Here is a 15139-nt window from a genome sequence, read left to right as displayed (position 1 = left end):
GAGGCTCTGAGGACCAAATCCAAGTTATAAACCAATAAATACCAGATAATTAAGGTGGCAGAGGGGCTGATGAGGTCATTCAGACCGAAAGCCATCTAACATTGCATTGCGTGCTTTCCCAGATTATATGTCTCCTTCAGGGTTCGGGACCACAATAGAACCCATTGATATGGCTCAATTCAAGGAAGGAGAAAATTCTTCTCCTTCCTTAAATGGGAAAGTTTTTATTAAAATGCTTAGACATTTGAGTTAAAAAGATTAATGAAAACATCCTTTTCTTTCTTAGGGTCAGTTCCTAAACAAGGAGTTTGTTTACTTCTTTGTAGGATACCAGTATGCCCTCCTTACTACCTCAAAATCCATACTGAATGGAGCCTAACAGGCATTAACTGTTGTTTTTAATTTACCATTTACTTCCAGAGTATCTATGCAAATGAAAAACTCAATTTTCACCATTTTAAAATCAGAAATTTTAGGTTGCAAGTTAGAAGGTAGCAAATATAAAACAGATTTTTCAGCAGCAAAAAAAAAAAAAAAAAAAAATGAAAACATTGCATTTCACCGTCAGTGAAATAAAGAGTGAAGGCCTTGGGTAATCAGCCTCTGTTTTGGAAAATCTTCATCTGTCTTATCTTTGTGAGAGGGTAAGAGGAAAGAATCTGCAATGTTCTTTTCCTCCTCCTTTGGAAGAGTAGCATAGCACGGGTATGACTGGGAAGAAACAAATCAAAGTCAAAGATGCATTAAGTAGCTTCCCTAAGAAATGACAGGCACTCACATACTTGCCACATATATTAGCCTATTAACTAAGATATAATGAAAAACTGGCTGCACATTCTGCTGACTCTGTATGTATCCTGGGTAGTGATCCTGGGTTTGGAGTCTGTTCTCTGATGGAATATAATCAACCAGAATTAATTCAATGAAAAGACTGTTGATTATCTTTTCTTTTATCCTCATCTGAGATATTTGACTATTTTTCCTCCTTAGGAAACTGTCTTATCGCACCCTTGTGCTAATGCTCCCTCTACCATAACTTACATGACCAGAAGGTGATACTCTAGTCTGCTCAATAACATCTCCAAACTCTGTAATCCTGCTGACATATCAGTATTTCAGAAAGTTCAAGGGCTCTAGTATTCAGAAATTCTCTTTAGAACTCATGAATCTTGTTTGCACCTTACTCAAATCACAAGTCATTTCCAAAAACCTCATGAACTACTCTGTCCCCACATCCTCTGTCCCCCTAATTACTCTGCCCTTTGGGTAGAGAAAGTCAAACTCATGCACAGCTGTCCCAAGGAGACATTATCTGCTTGCTGTCTGTGATCAGATAACGCCATTTGTGATGAAAATCACACTTTTTGTGAAGGGTACTTGTGACAGTAAATGCAGCTAACCACAGATAAATAGGGTGCCTGAGATGCTGGGATTAGCCAGCAGAGAAGGGTCTGTGGTCATTTGCATATGAATGCAAATCTTTACCTGTGAATAAACCAAGCCTGATAAACCATACTCACACTAAGAGATAATTTATGCAAGTTTCAACGAGGGGAAACGATATAAGTACAAAGTGTTCTTTAATTCTTTAGAATTTACTCCAGAGCTTCAAGAGGTAAGCAAGTTACTTTGTTATGTTTCTATCAAAGAAGGAGGAAACATATTTCTTTAGCCCTAATGAAAAAGGAAAAATTGGGATACAAAGGTATCAAGGCCAAAGTACTTGGGTACCAAGGAGAGACACAAGCGACCTTAAAGGGGAAAACTCTGTATCTGGGACCATCAATGGAACTTGACCCTCTACAGATAGTATTTCATGAGCTAGTCCTGGGAAGGTGAATGGAGGAACTTGACCAGCAGAGGGCTACAAGAAACAACAACAACAACAATAACAAAAACAAACAAAAAACCGTGCTGGAGGTATCCAACGATTAATGTATTTTCAGGTACCAAATAAGGAGAATTTGCTTAAAAATCTGATAAAAAAAATATCTCTTAGAGGTTTGAGTCTTTCACTTCTCAAAAACTGATAACTACTTAAGGACTTGATTTTTAAATGTAGTAATGCCTGATTTTCAAAGGTCAGGACCTCCCTTAAAGACCCAGGAAGGTGTGGATTACAAATAGAAACACCCATGCTTAGCATGGTTTCTGCTGGCGCAACAGAAAGTTTGAAGCCAGCTATCTAGATGAAATCACATTATGACCATCATCATTTAGGAATGCTGGTTAGCACAAACCTGTCTGCTGGTGCAGATTTCCAGGAGTGGGCAGGTGCCAAGGGGTGCAGTTTGGTGCAGGGGATATGACCTGTGGTGGCTAAGCCCAGCGATCCCTTTGGATGCAGCCAAAACCCTATGCTAAATGCTGCATTTCCCAGAGTTATCTGAAAGAACTTTCTCCTCAGTTTGACTACCCAAAATATATATTCTTTATATTATCTATACATATAGATATAGATACATATAGATCTATATCTATAGATAACATCACACTATGTGTTAACTATATTGGAATTAAAATGTTAAACTTAATAATAATAATAAATTTTTTAATAAAATTAAAATTATATATGTTTTCTCTAAACCGATTGCCAAAATGAGACATTTTTGTCTCTGGTAACCAGATTCAATCCAACTGCCACATGAGGCAAGGAAGATGTTGTGTGTGAAGGAAACCCTGGGTTCCCTGACTGCTGGCCCTAAGAACCCAGTAGAACACCTCTGAGCATGACTACCTTACCTCCAGGATGGAAGGTCATCATTGCCCCCAGGAAGAGCAGAGATGGGTAAGATGTGGGATTTGGAAGAAGTCACTTTCTCTTTCCTCGGAGAGACAACCTCTATGGGCCAATTATGCTGTGGTGATTAGGCTTCTATTACTTCTCTGAATGGTGACTTCCTCACCTGAGACTCTCACTTATTTTTCAAAAGAATTTACAAATAAGAATTTAGTTTGTCCTCACCCAGGAACACGAGAAGACAATCCAAAGCCTCAGTTTCCTCTGGAGACACTCTCCTGTCTTTGCTGCAGTTTCCCTCTGAGAGAGTTACAACTTGCCCATGACTTTCTGGTCCATGCACCCAGGATTGAGACCATTTGACCCAAAGTGCCCAATTATTTAGGGATCACTGAGGGGCCCTTCAAGCAACATCTCCTATAACGTGATTCTGAAGTTGTACATGAGCTATGGACAGATATTCTCTTCACAACTGATGCAACTATTTGGTGAGACTTCTCCCCTTTTTGTCTCACTATTGAAAGGCTTTTAATCGGACACTATCAAATTATTTGACTATTCTTGTATCTAGATGTCTGCTCTCATATTCTGCAAATATGACACAAATCTACAAGCCAGTTTAAGCATCTCAAATTATATATCCATTCTATTGATAGACATTTAGGTTGTTTCTAGTTTGTGGCTATTGAAAACAATATGGCTAGGAACATCCTCCCCTCCTTCTCTCTCTCTCTCTCTCTCTCTCTCTCTCTCTCTCTCTCTCTCTCTCTCTCACACACACACACACACACACACACACACACACACGCACACGACAATTTTGTCATATATATCCATTTCTGCTACCTAGAAGTGCAATAGCTGCATTATGGATTTTGTGCAGGTCTGTCTTCAGCTAATATTGTCAAAACAGTTGTGCCAATTATATTCCCACCAACTATGTATGTGTGAAGATTTCTTTTGGTCTAAACTTTATCCTTGGAATGTCAATCTTCCTCATTTTCGCCATTCTGGTGGGCATAGAGTAGTATCTCATTGTGATTATATTTTACATTTCTCTGATAACTAATGAGTCTGTGCGTATTTTTAAATATTTATTGGCCGTTGAAGATTCCATTTTCTGAGGTGTGTGTTCAGTTTCTTGCCTGTTTTTCTATCGGATTATCTCTCTTTTTCTTATTGATTTTAGTTCTTTGGGTATTTTTTATATGAGTCTGTTGTTTATATAGATCACAAATGTTTTCTGCCACATGTGCTTTTTTTATTCTCAAATGGTGCCTCTGATGAAGAGATGCTCTTAATTTTAATGTAGTTCTATTTATTAATTGTTTTTCATATAGTTACTGCTTTTTTGTTCTTGAGTGAGAAATCTTTGTCGACCCAAATCATGAAGGTATTCTTCAATGTAGTCTTTGAGAACTTTAATGTTTTACTTTTCACATTTAAATCAACAGTATATCTGGAATTTATGCCTATGTATTATTTGAGATGGAGACCAAATTTATTGTGTTTCAATGTGGATATTCAATTTTATTGAAAGACCATTCTTTCCTCATATAAATAACGTGTAGGTTGGTTTCTAGACTCTTTTTTCCGACCCATTGGTCTATTTATCTATTGTTAGAGAAATATTACATTGCCTTCATTACTGATATGACAAAGTCAGTTTTATACAAGAAGGAAAGTTTGGTTTCATTAAGCTCATTAATAATTAAGCTCATTAGTAATGTTACTGATGTTATTAAGCTCATTAATAATTAAGAGAAGAAAAATTATATTATCATATTAATATCTATCATATTAATAGATATAGAAAATTATTTTAAACATAAACTCATGATTTAAAAAAAAATAGGGAACTTACTTATCTCATAAATGCACATAGGGTAAATATCCTACTTATTGTGATTATTTTGAAAGAATTCCCTGTAAATTCAGAAACAAAATAGTAATGCTACTTATACTCATCTCTATTTAACATTATACTGGTGGTCCTAGTCAATGCAAGAAGACAGGCTAAAAAATATAACAATATGAGGACTGGAAAGAAGTAACAGCTCTGTTGTTTTATTTGCAGATTATATAATTTTCTATGTAGAGAATTCAAGAGAATCTATAGATAAATTATTACAATCAATACAATAATTAGGCATGTTTTTTAAATTAAATAAATCAATATGAAAAGTCATTGTGAATTTAGTTTCCAGCTATAATGGAATAACAGGGATAGTATTTATTCCCCTACCTTAAACAACTAGAAAACTGAACAAAATATATCAGGCAATGGTTTTCATACACTGGACAATAGGCAGCACAGGACAGGGATGACCAAGAAAAGGGAAACAAATGAGGTGAGCCACAAATGCCCCCTCTCACTGCCTGGAAAGAATATCCAGGCCACAGGATGAGGAGAGGGAACCCAAACAGAATCTCTGATCTTCTAAATTGAAAAAATAGTTCATAGTTTGGGACAGAGTACCAAAGAGGAGGGAGCTGCAAAGAGACAGAATTTGTGTTACCCGAAGATGGGTATCTTTATATCTTTTGCTGATTTGCTAATCTTTGTGTGAATGTGAGGAATCTGTCAAGACCAAGGCAAGAACCACCAGAAAGAAGTAAATGGAATGATCTCTAGAGGTAACACAAGGCTCAGAACATTTCATGTTCTCACCAGCCAAATGGAAAGATGTCTAACACCCAAGACATCAAATAGGGCCTTCAGAAAAATATAATCTCAGTAATGGTACAAGTTGATCCCACACTTCAGGCTTCTGGATCTAACCTAACAACCCTTAAAAGAAATCCTCAAAAGACCAAACAAATGTCAACAACTTAACTGCCTCTCAGGACAAAGTACAGAAATATTTAAAAGAAAGCAAAATGACCCAACACCCCAAAATATAAAAGTCACAATGTTTGTAATTCATAAAAAATAATTCCAGGCATGCAAAGAGGCAGGAGAGTTTCTAGGCTACAGAACAAAGGGAGGAAACCCAAATACACCATAATGAGGAGAAAAATAAGTCAATGGAAATACATACAGAAATGACACAAATGATATACTTAGGATACAAGCACATTGCAATAGTCATTACAAGCATACTTCACATGAAATATTTCTGTCTTCACAAGAAGACAGAGGAAAACCTAAGCAATGAGGAAAGAAACCAAGGATATAAAAACACTCAATTCAAACTATAAAGTGATGAAACTGACAATATCTAAAATGAAAAATAGACTAGATGCAATCAATAGCAGATTAGACTCTGCAGAGAAAGAGGTTAGAGGACTTGCAGACATAGCAAAACAACCCATCCACAATGAAAGAGGGAAAAAAAAGACTGAAAAAATTGAATAATGTTTCAATAAGCTATGAGAAATAACAAACATGAAATCAGGGTCCCACAAGGAAAAGGGAAAAGGTGGGGTATAGGGAAAAACATAACCAATATTTTTAAAATATTAACCCCAAATTTCTAAACCTGATGATGAGAATGAACCTCCATATTTGAGTGGGTCAACAAACCCCAAGTAAAAAAAAAAAAGAAAAGCAAAGAAAAAAACCCCAAAGTACTACACTATCAAAATTCTACATTATCAAGATTCCAAAAAGCAACAACAAAAATGAAATTATTAAAGCAGTTGTAGAAAAAAAATATGTAATATTACTTGCATGCACCCCTATGTTTATAACAGCATTATCTACAATATTCAAATTATACAAACAGCTTAAGTGTCCATCAACTGATGAGTGGACAAAGAAGACATCTACACACACACACACACACACACACACACACACACAGAGGAATATTATTCAGTGATAAAAAAGAATGAAATGTTTGCCATTTGCAATGATGCAGATGAACTAGAGAGTATTATGCTAAGTGAAGTCACAGAAAGACCAAATACCATATGATTTCGCTCATGTGTGGAATTTAAGAAACAAAACAAATGAGCAAAAGGAAAAAAAGAGAGAGTGTTAAACTAAGAGGAGTGTTAAACTCCTTTTTTAATTTATTTAAATTCAAGTTAGTTAACATATAGTGTAGTATTGATTTCAGCAAGAAACAACCTCTTAACTCTAGAGAACAACCTGAGGGTTACCAAAAGGGAGGTGGGTGGGGGATGGGTTAAATAGATGATGGGGATTTAGGAATGCACTTATCATGATGACCACCAGCTGATGTAGGGAAGTGTTGAATCACTATATTGTACCCCTGAATCTAATATTACACTGTATATTAATTAACTGGAATTTATTTTTTTTTATTTTTTTTTCAACGTTTATTTCTTTTTTTTGGGACAGAGAGAGACAGAGCATGAACGGGCGAGGGGCAGAGAGAGAGGGAGACACAGAATCGGAAACAGGCTCCAGGCTCTGAGCCATCAGCCCAGAGCCTGACGCGGGGCTCGAACTCACAGACCGCGAGATCGTGACCTGGCTGAAGTCGGACGCTTAACCGACTGCGCCACCCAGGCGCCCCTAATTTTTTTTAATGTTTATTTATTTTTGAGACAGAGAGAGACAGAGCATGAATGGGGGAGGGGCAGAGAGAGAGGGAGACACAGAATCGGAAGCAGGCTCCAGGCTCTGAGCCATCAGCCCAGAGCCTGACGCGGGGCTGGAACTCACGAACCGTGAGATCGTGACCTGAGCTGAAGTCGGACACTCAACCGACTGAGCCACCCAGGCGCCCCTAATTAACTGGAATTTAAATAAAAACATAAAAAAATAGTATATTATTTCCAAGTTGAGTTTATCACAGAAATGCAAGTTAGTACAACATTTAATTGATCAGTACTCCTTAAAAATGTCAAGACAGTTGATGGACATTTAGACTCTTTCCATAATTGGGCTATTGTTGAAAATGCTGCTATAAACATTGGGGTACAAGTGCCCCTATGCATCAGCACTCCTGTATCCCTTGGGTAAATTCCTAGCAGTGCTATTGCTGGGTCATAGGGTAGATCTATTTTTAATTTTTTGAGGAACCTCCACACTGTTGATGGGGGGTGGGAGGGAGGGGAGGGTGGGTGATGGGTATTGAGGAGGGCACCTGTTGGGATGAGCACTGGGTGTTGTATGGAAACCAATTTGACAACAAATTTCATATTAAAAAAAGAAAAAAAGTGTCAAGACAGAAAGACAAGGAAAGACTGGAACTTTTGCAGAATGATAAAGACTAAAGATAAATTACAAGCAAATACAATGTGAAATCCTGCATAGCATCCAAAATTTTTCAAAAAATAATTATTGGGAAAACTGATGAAATTATTTTAAGCATTATACTTTAGCTAAAAATGAAATTAGTTAATATTAGTTGCGCCAATGTTGACTTTGTGGTTATGTTATTTACTTTTTTATTACTTTTTTTGTTTTGTTATATACTATGTTTTTGTGAAATGTTAACATTAGGGGAAACTTTCTGTTCTGTGTTTGCAAATTTTCTGTAAATCCAAAAACTAGTTCAAAATCAAACTCAATATTCATTAACAATAAAAGCTTATTATTATTCATTAATTATTATCATTCATTAATAATAAAAACTAATCTAGAAATAGAAGTGCATTCCCTCAATCTGAAAAAAAAACAAAGTTCTAATAATTTACATCATTCTTAATGATGAAAGATTAAATGCTTCCACTCTGATATCAGAAACAATCAAGGATGTTTACCCTCAGCACTGCCATTCAACATTGTACTGTAGATTCTAGTCATGCAATAAGGAAAGCAAAAGAAATAAAAAGAGAATCTATATGGCAAGTATGCAAATGAAAGATGATCAACATCACTAGCCATTAGGAAATTGCAAGTAAAATCGTAACGAGATGTCACTACACATCTGTTAGAATGCCTAAAATTCACAGAACTGCTAGGGCACCTGGGTGGCTTAGTCAGTTGGATGTCCAACTCTTGATTTCAGCTCAGGTCATGATCCCAGGGTCATGGGATCGAGCCCTGTGACAAGCCCTGTGTCAGGCCCCGCACTGGCCTCAGTGCTGAACATTGACCATGCTTAAGATTCTCTCTCTGTTCCTCTGTCCCTCTCCCCTGCTCATGCTCTCTCTCTCTCTCTCTCTCTCTCTCTCAAATAAAAATTTTTAAATAATAGTTAAAAAAATAAAGTGGAACCTGATATCAGTGTATCAAGAAAATGCAATTAAAAAATAAAAATGAAAAAATAAAAGAACTGCCAATACCAAATTCTGATAATGATGTGGAACAAATGGAACTCTTGCGTGCTTCTGGTGGAAATGCAAAATTGTATAGCCACTTAAGAGTTTGGTAGTTTTTTATAATGTTAAGTATATACTTACCTTATATTCCAGCAACCCCACCTGTAAGAATTTACCCAAGAAAAATTAAAAGTATGTGTCCACAAAAAGACATACCCTAACACATATATTACTTTAGTTCATAATTGCTCAAATCTGGAGATAACCCAAATATCTATCAACTGGTGAATGAATAAGCAGACTGTGGTACATCCACACAATGGAGCTCTACTTGGCAATGAAAAGAAATAAACTATAGCTATATACAGCAGTATGCAAGAATCTTGATGGTATTATTGCAAGTAAAAGAAGACAGGCACAAAGGTCTACCTTCATTATGATTACATTTATTTAACATACTGGAAAAGGCAAAATTATAGGAACAGAAATGTGATCAGCAATTGCCTGGGGCTGGAGTGAAGAGGGCATTGACCACACACAGGAACAAGGAAACGTTTGGGACTATTCTATATCTTGTTTATGACCTATATAACCTTGTTATGACCTATAAACATTTGTCAAAAATTAGATAACTATACACTTTAAAAGAATGAATTTTGCTATGTGTAAAATATCTATCAATAAACATAATTTTGAGAAAGGAGAATAATACAGAATAAAATAATAGTAGAATAAAAAAAGGATATACGTACAAATTTGGTAGACATTCAGAGGAAAAAAAGCAAAAATATGAATACATTTACATCAATAAATTTGAAAACTTAAAGGACAAATTTCTGTTAAAATATAACTTACCAAAAGCTGATGGAATATAAAATATCCTGAAAAAAATCCCAAAGCCTTAGAGAAATAAAATCTACATTTAAAGTATTTCCTCAAAGATAGCTATCTGGGTGTGATCTATCAAACTTCCATGAAACAGAATCATTTCAATCCTACTTCACTCTGGAACTCAATTATATAACACAGAGAGAGGGGAGAGTAAAAAAATGTAATCAAACCCAAGTTTTGCTCGGCAATGGATGTGCCCTGCATGGGACTTCTTATTCTGAAGGGATGCGATTTACTAGTTGGAACATGTTGTCTTATCAAGCTATAAGCCCAATTATTAACCTTCTACTGACTAGAAAGTTGGGTCACGTGATATCTACATTTATTTCATGTGTACAACACATAAGTTTATGATAATCAAATTATCATCTTTGCATGAATCGGCTCTTCTTCCTAATTTCTATATATGTGCCATTCAATCATGCCCTTTTCTTTAAAAAAAAATAAGGAAAATCAAGAAGTGCAAGGGACTTGTTCAGTCACATCCTCTCCTTCCTCTTAAGTGTCTCCTTATGGATCTCTAAGTGCTCACAAATTATCACAAAGTTGACTTTCACTTGACCTCTAGTAATAGTACTTAACACTTAGTGTTTAGTAAGTAAGTACACATAGAGAGTTCTTATACAGTACTTATAAAATACCTAAATAATAGTTAGATACCACTTAGTACTTGTGATAGCCCTGAGCAAAATTGCATCTCTGTAAAACTGCTTGTGATGAAATTTTATTTCAAAGAGTTTTTCTTATCTATAAGACCTTTCTTATCCTTAAGAGACCTTTCTTATCTCTTAATAAGCCTTAGCAATTCTACAGAAACTAAAATACCACTCAAATTAAGTTCTTTGTAGCCTTTCCAAATTCTCTTCTGATACTGGTTTTCTCATATTTTGAGTGGGAATAACAATGCCAGTTCTCCCTACCTTAGTGGGTAAAGCATAAAGGAATGGGGTTGTAACAGTCATGGCACTAATCTTTGTTGAATATAAGAATGTTATGGGCTGAACTTGTCCCCTCCAAATTCATATGTCGAAATCTTAACTCTCAGAACCTCAGACTGTGACAATATTGGAGGCAGGGTCTTTAAAGAGGTGATTAAGGTAAGGTGGGCCCTAATCCAATGTGACTGGGGTTCTTCTAAGAAAAAATTAAGAAACACACATGCAGGGAGGGAAGACTATATGAAGACACAGGGAAAAGACACCCACCTACAGAAAAGACAGAAGCCTCCAAGGAAAGTAACCTTGTCAAGACCTTGATCTCAGACTTCTAGAATCTAGAATTGCAAGAAAATATATTTCTGCTGTTGAAGCCACCCAGTTGGTGGTACTCTGTAACTGCCGTTCTTACAGTGAATTAATGAAACTACAGAATGAGATAATAGTTAACAAACACTTCAAAAATGAAAACTCCCCTAATACAAAGTAATATTGCCCAAATTTACAATAACACAAGTAATGCTGATACCCATACCTATAGGCACTGATTTTTCTTTTAAAAGTTGTTTTCTGTACAAGAGGTTAGAGAGATGGAACACCTTGCCCCAAATCACCCAGGGATTTAGGGATTTAGATCTAGCCTCCTCCAGAATCACCATGCTTTTTTGAATCATAGGTTTTGTAGAACACCTATTTTTTTTAACAATATTTTTATTTTGTGTAAATCATTGTTAATAACAAGAGAAACATTATATTTAATTTTTTAATTTTTATTTGTTTTTTTGAGGGAAAGAGAGAGCATGAATGAGCAAGCGGGGGGTGGGGTGGGCAGCAGAGGAAGAGAGAAAGAATCTTAAGCAGGCTCCACACCGAACACAGAGCCCAATATGGGGCTTGATCTCACAACCATGAGATCAGGACCTGAGCTGTAATCAAGAGTGAGATGCTTAACAGACTGAGCCACCCAGGCATCCCAAGCATTATATTTAATATGCCTAACTTTATTAAAAATCTCCCAAGTAACAACACAATATCTCCACCCACTGGTACATAAAACTCTCTCTTGTATCACAGTAAAATCAAGTAAAAGTTTTTGTGTTTTTAAAATGTCTTTGTTGTACAGTTATAGCTTCTGATTTTTAAGAAAATCAAAGTCGAAATAGAATTTTTTTTTGCAAAAAATAATGGTAAACTCTTTAGTGAGACTTTATCTGATATATACACCTTCTGCAGAAAATAGGAGTCAGAAACTCACAGAGTAACATAGCTTTATGGAAGTGTTTCCCATATATATATCTGGGAAGTGGTTGGTTTAGGAAGTTCTGGAAGGTAGAGGTTCTCCTGTGAGATGCCCTATCTTCTCACCACTAGAAATAAAACATTGTAGAAGCAGTGTGGGACAGTGGGTCAGAGTACAGTTTCTAGAACCAGATTAACCTGAATCCCAATGGAGAAAAGTCAAAGGATCTTGGTAACTATTTTGAGTTCTCAGACATGTTTCCTCATGATATTTGTCACAGTAAGAAAGTGATTGCAGAATCTGAAGTAGGTTTTAAAAACCTAAGAAAAGACTTCTGTTTCTAGCCAAGACAGAGAAAGAGGGATTGGATTTATCCTTGCACCTGAACAACTACAGATGAGGGCAAAACATACAAAACAACAATTTTCACTGGATATCAGGCAATGAAGGACAGGGATCCCTGAGATATGGTGTTTCTTTTGATCTTAGGGACTTTTAAATCCCTAGGGATCTTAGGGACAATTAAGAGAAACCTGGAGTTTCTATGTTACATTACCAGGGATAAGGAAAGGCGTTTCATTATTCTGAATTATAAAGGGTTCAATTAATGGAGAATACAGAACAAGCATAAATATTTGGGTGCTTAACAACAGAGCTTCAGAACACGTAAAGCAAAAACTGACAGAAATGCAAGAAGAAATAGACAAATCCACATTTAGACATTTTAATACCTGTCTCTTAATAGTTGATAGAACAAGCATAAGTAAGGGAAGAGTAAGGAATCAGTAAGGAAACTGAAAACTTGAACATTATCAACCTTGACCTAATTGACATTTATAGAATATTCCGATCAACAATAACAGAAAATACATTTTTTTCAAGTGTGCATGGAACACTTATCAAAATGAAGTATGTGAAGAGATAAAAACAAGTTTCCATAAGTCACAATGATTCAAGTCAATGAAATATGTTAATGAATGATCAAAGTGCCTCATAACTCTAACAGAGAGCTTAGATGAGGGAGGGCCACATGATCTAGCCTAAGCCAATTCAAGCCCATCTCTGAGACTTTTCTGCTGGAGCTGGCAGACAAGTCAGGATTTTGTGTCTCATGTCATAATGCATATCTGGGGCCTCCAAGTTTACTTTTTGTACCTCATGGAGGAAATCTATGAGCCATAGAATAGAATAAGGCCACAGAGAAAAGCAAGCCTGAAAGGAAAAAACAAAAAGATAGACATACTTCAAAACACTCTGGATTCTAGATTCAGCTATTCAGACACCAACTCGGGACTATATTCCACAGTTATAGTATTTCATTTACTTACTTGTCAGTTTTGCTTATATCAATTTTTTTTCGACTTTATTACTTTAAACTGTAACTATCCTAACTATAATAGTAACATTATGGCTCTGTGAGATTTTCACGTCTTCCAGCTAAATGTTGATCCACACAGCTGATATCCCAAGAGGGGTGTCCTTGTTTAAATTTACAATGCCTTTGGAATCAGACAAGCCACATTTGCACCAAATCCAGGCACTAAGTGTAGATTGCTAGCTGTCTGAACTCACACGAGTTATATATATGTGAAATTCAACCTCTTCCTCTGTACTATGTGAATAATCATTTCCATATTTTGAGGAGAGGTGTCAACATAAACTTACTAGACTTAGGAGGCCTCTAAAATTTATAAGTTGTAAGTTTAGCACAGGTGCCAGCAAAGATTGCTCTGTTCTTTCAGATTTTTGTGAATTTGATTTAAATCCTATTTTATAGACTGATGGGAATTTGAATATCCCCTATAAAACTTCCTAGATATTTGGGTTCCCAAAAAGTGAATAAGCATGTGTGAACAGTGCTATCATATAGAAACCCACAAAACATAGCCATTTAGTAAATACACACACACATACACACATACACATATAGATACATATATATGTATATATATAGCTGGCCAGGTGTTTGGGCTGCTCAGAGGGGCTTGACGAAGTATCACAGCACTGCCATCAGGCACATGGCCAGGAACATAATAGACTCTCCAGTGACTCAGGTCCCAAGGCAGGATGAACTCATTCAGCAACATTCTATTGTCTACACCCATGAGATTATACAGGCCCAAAATAGGTGTGGGAACCAATTGGGCAGAAGGATTTACTTAGATAGAGTAGGTCAAAGTAGACGAGGTCCATGAATGGACACCAAAACAGTCAAAAACAGATGAGGCAGGCATCAAGTCCATAGTTAATTAACCTTAGGCTACTTGTCTTCTGTCTTTGTGCTTATGATTCACTTGTGAATAATTGTGCCCAAACAAGAAATAGTTCTCTATAGATAGACCCGTGTTTCTTAATCTTTTATTCACTATTTTCCACCTCAGGAAACTTTTCAGGTATCTTTTTTTAACCACCCACACCCCATGAAATTTTAACCACAGAGATATATAGTGTATATGTACCATGGCCCTTTAAAGAACCATAACCATTGCAATAATGAAGATATTTACCCCCGCCAAAAGGACCAATTTTTGCCCTCTTGGGGATGATATTCCCCCCATTAAGAAGGCACGAGACAAAATTTGTTCTTTGTTGCCAAAAATCAGAGGTATGTTCTTGAAACACTTTGCTGGCAACTACTTTTGTGTCAGACTCCTTACATTGCTCTGGGTGGACTAGGTAACAGTTCTAAAACATTTTTTAGAGAGTCAAGGAGGAAAGAACGTGGGGGAATATGGGAAATATGCTCTATCAGAAAAAAAAAAACGATAGTAGCTGACAGCTACCAAGTATTTTTGTGTGTCAGACATTTTACTAAGTGCTTTACATATAATTTTTCATTCCATCCACTCAGACTTCTCTAGGGGGTTATTATTCTTCAGGTTATGGAAAATAAAGCCGAGTCTTATTTAAGTTTTGTAATTTTTTCCAGGATTGCACTTGTTTAATATCCTGTTGCACTTTGATGAGGAAGATAGACAAGGCTCAAAGGAGTCAGGGAGTAACGTGTATATAATTGATAAAAGAAATGTTCTATCAGGTGGGGGGAACTGATATTGAAGATATGACTTCACCAAGAGCAGCCTAACCCACATCACAATCCCAGACTTTACCCTGTACTACAAAGCTATAATCATCAAGACAGTATAGTACTGG

This window comes from Lynx canadensis, chromosome A2, assembly GCF_007474595.2.
Source record: "Lynx canadensis isolate LIC74 chromosome A2, mLynCan4.pri.v2, whole genome shotgun sequence".
In the NCBI taxonomy this organism is placed as follows: Eukaryota; Metazoa; Chordata; class Mammalia; order Carnivora; family Felidae; genus Lynx; species Lynx canadensis.
The sequence above is the reverse complement of the archived record's forward strand: the minus strand, read 5'-3'. Positions refer to the sequence as shown.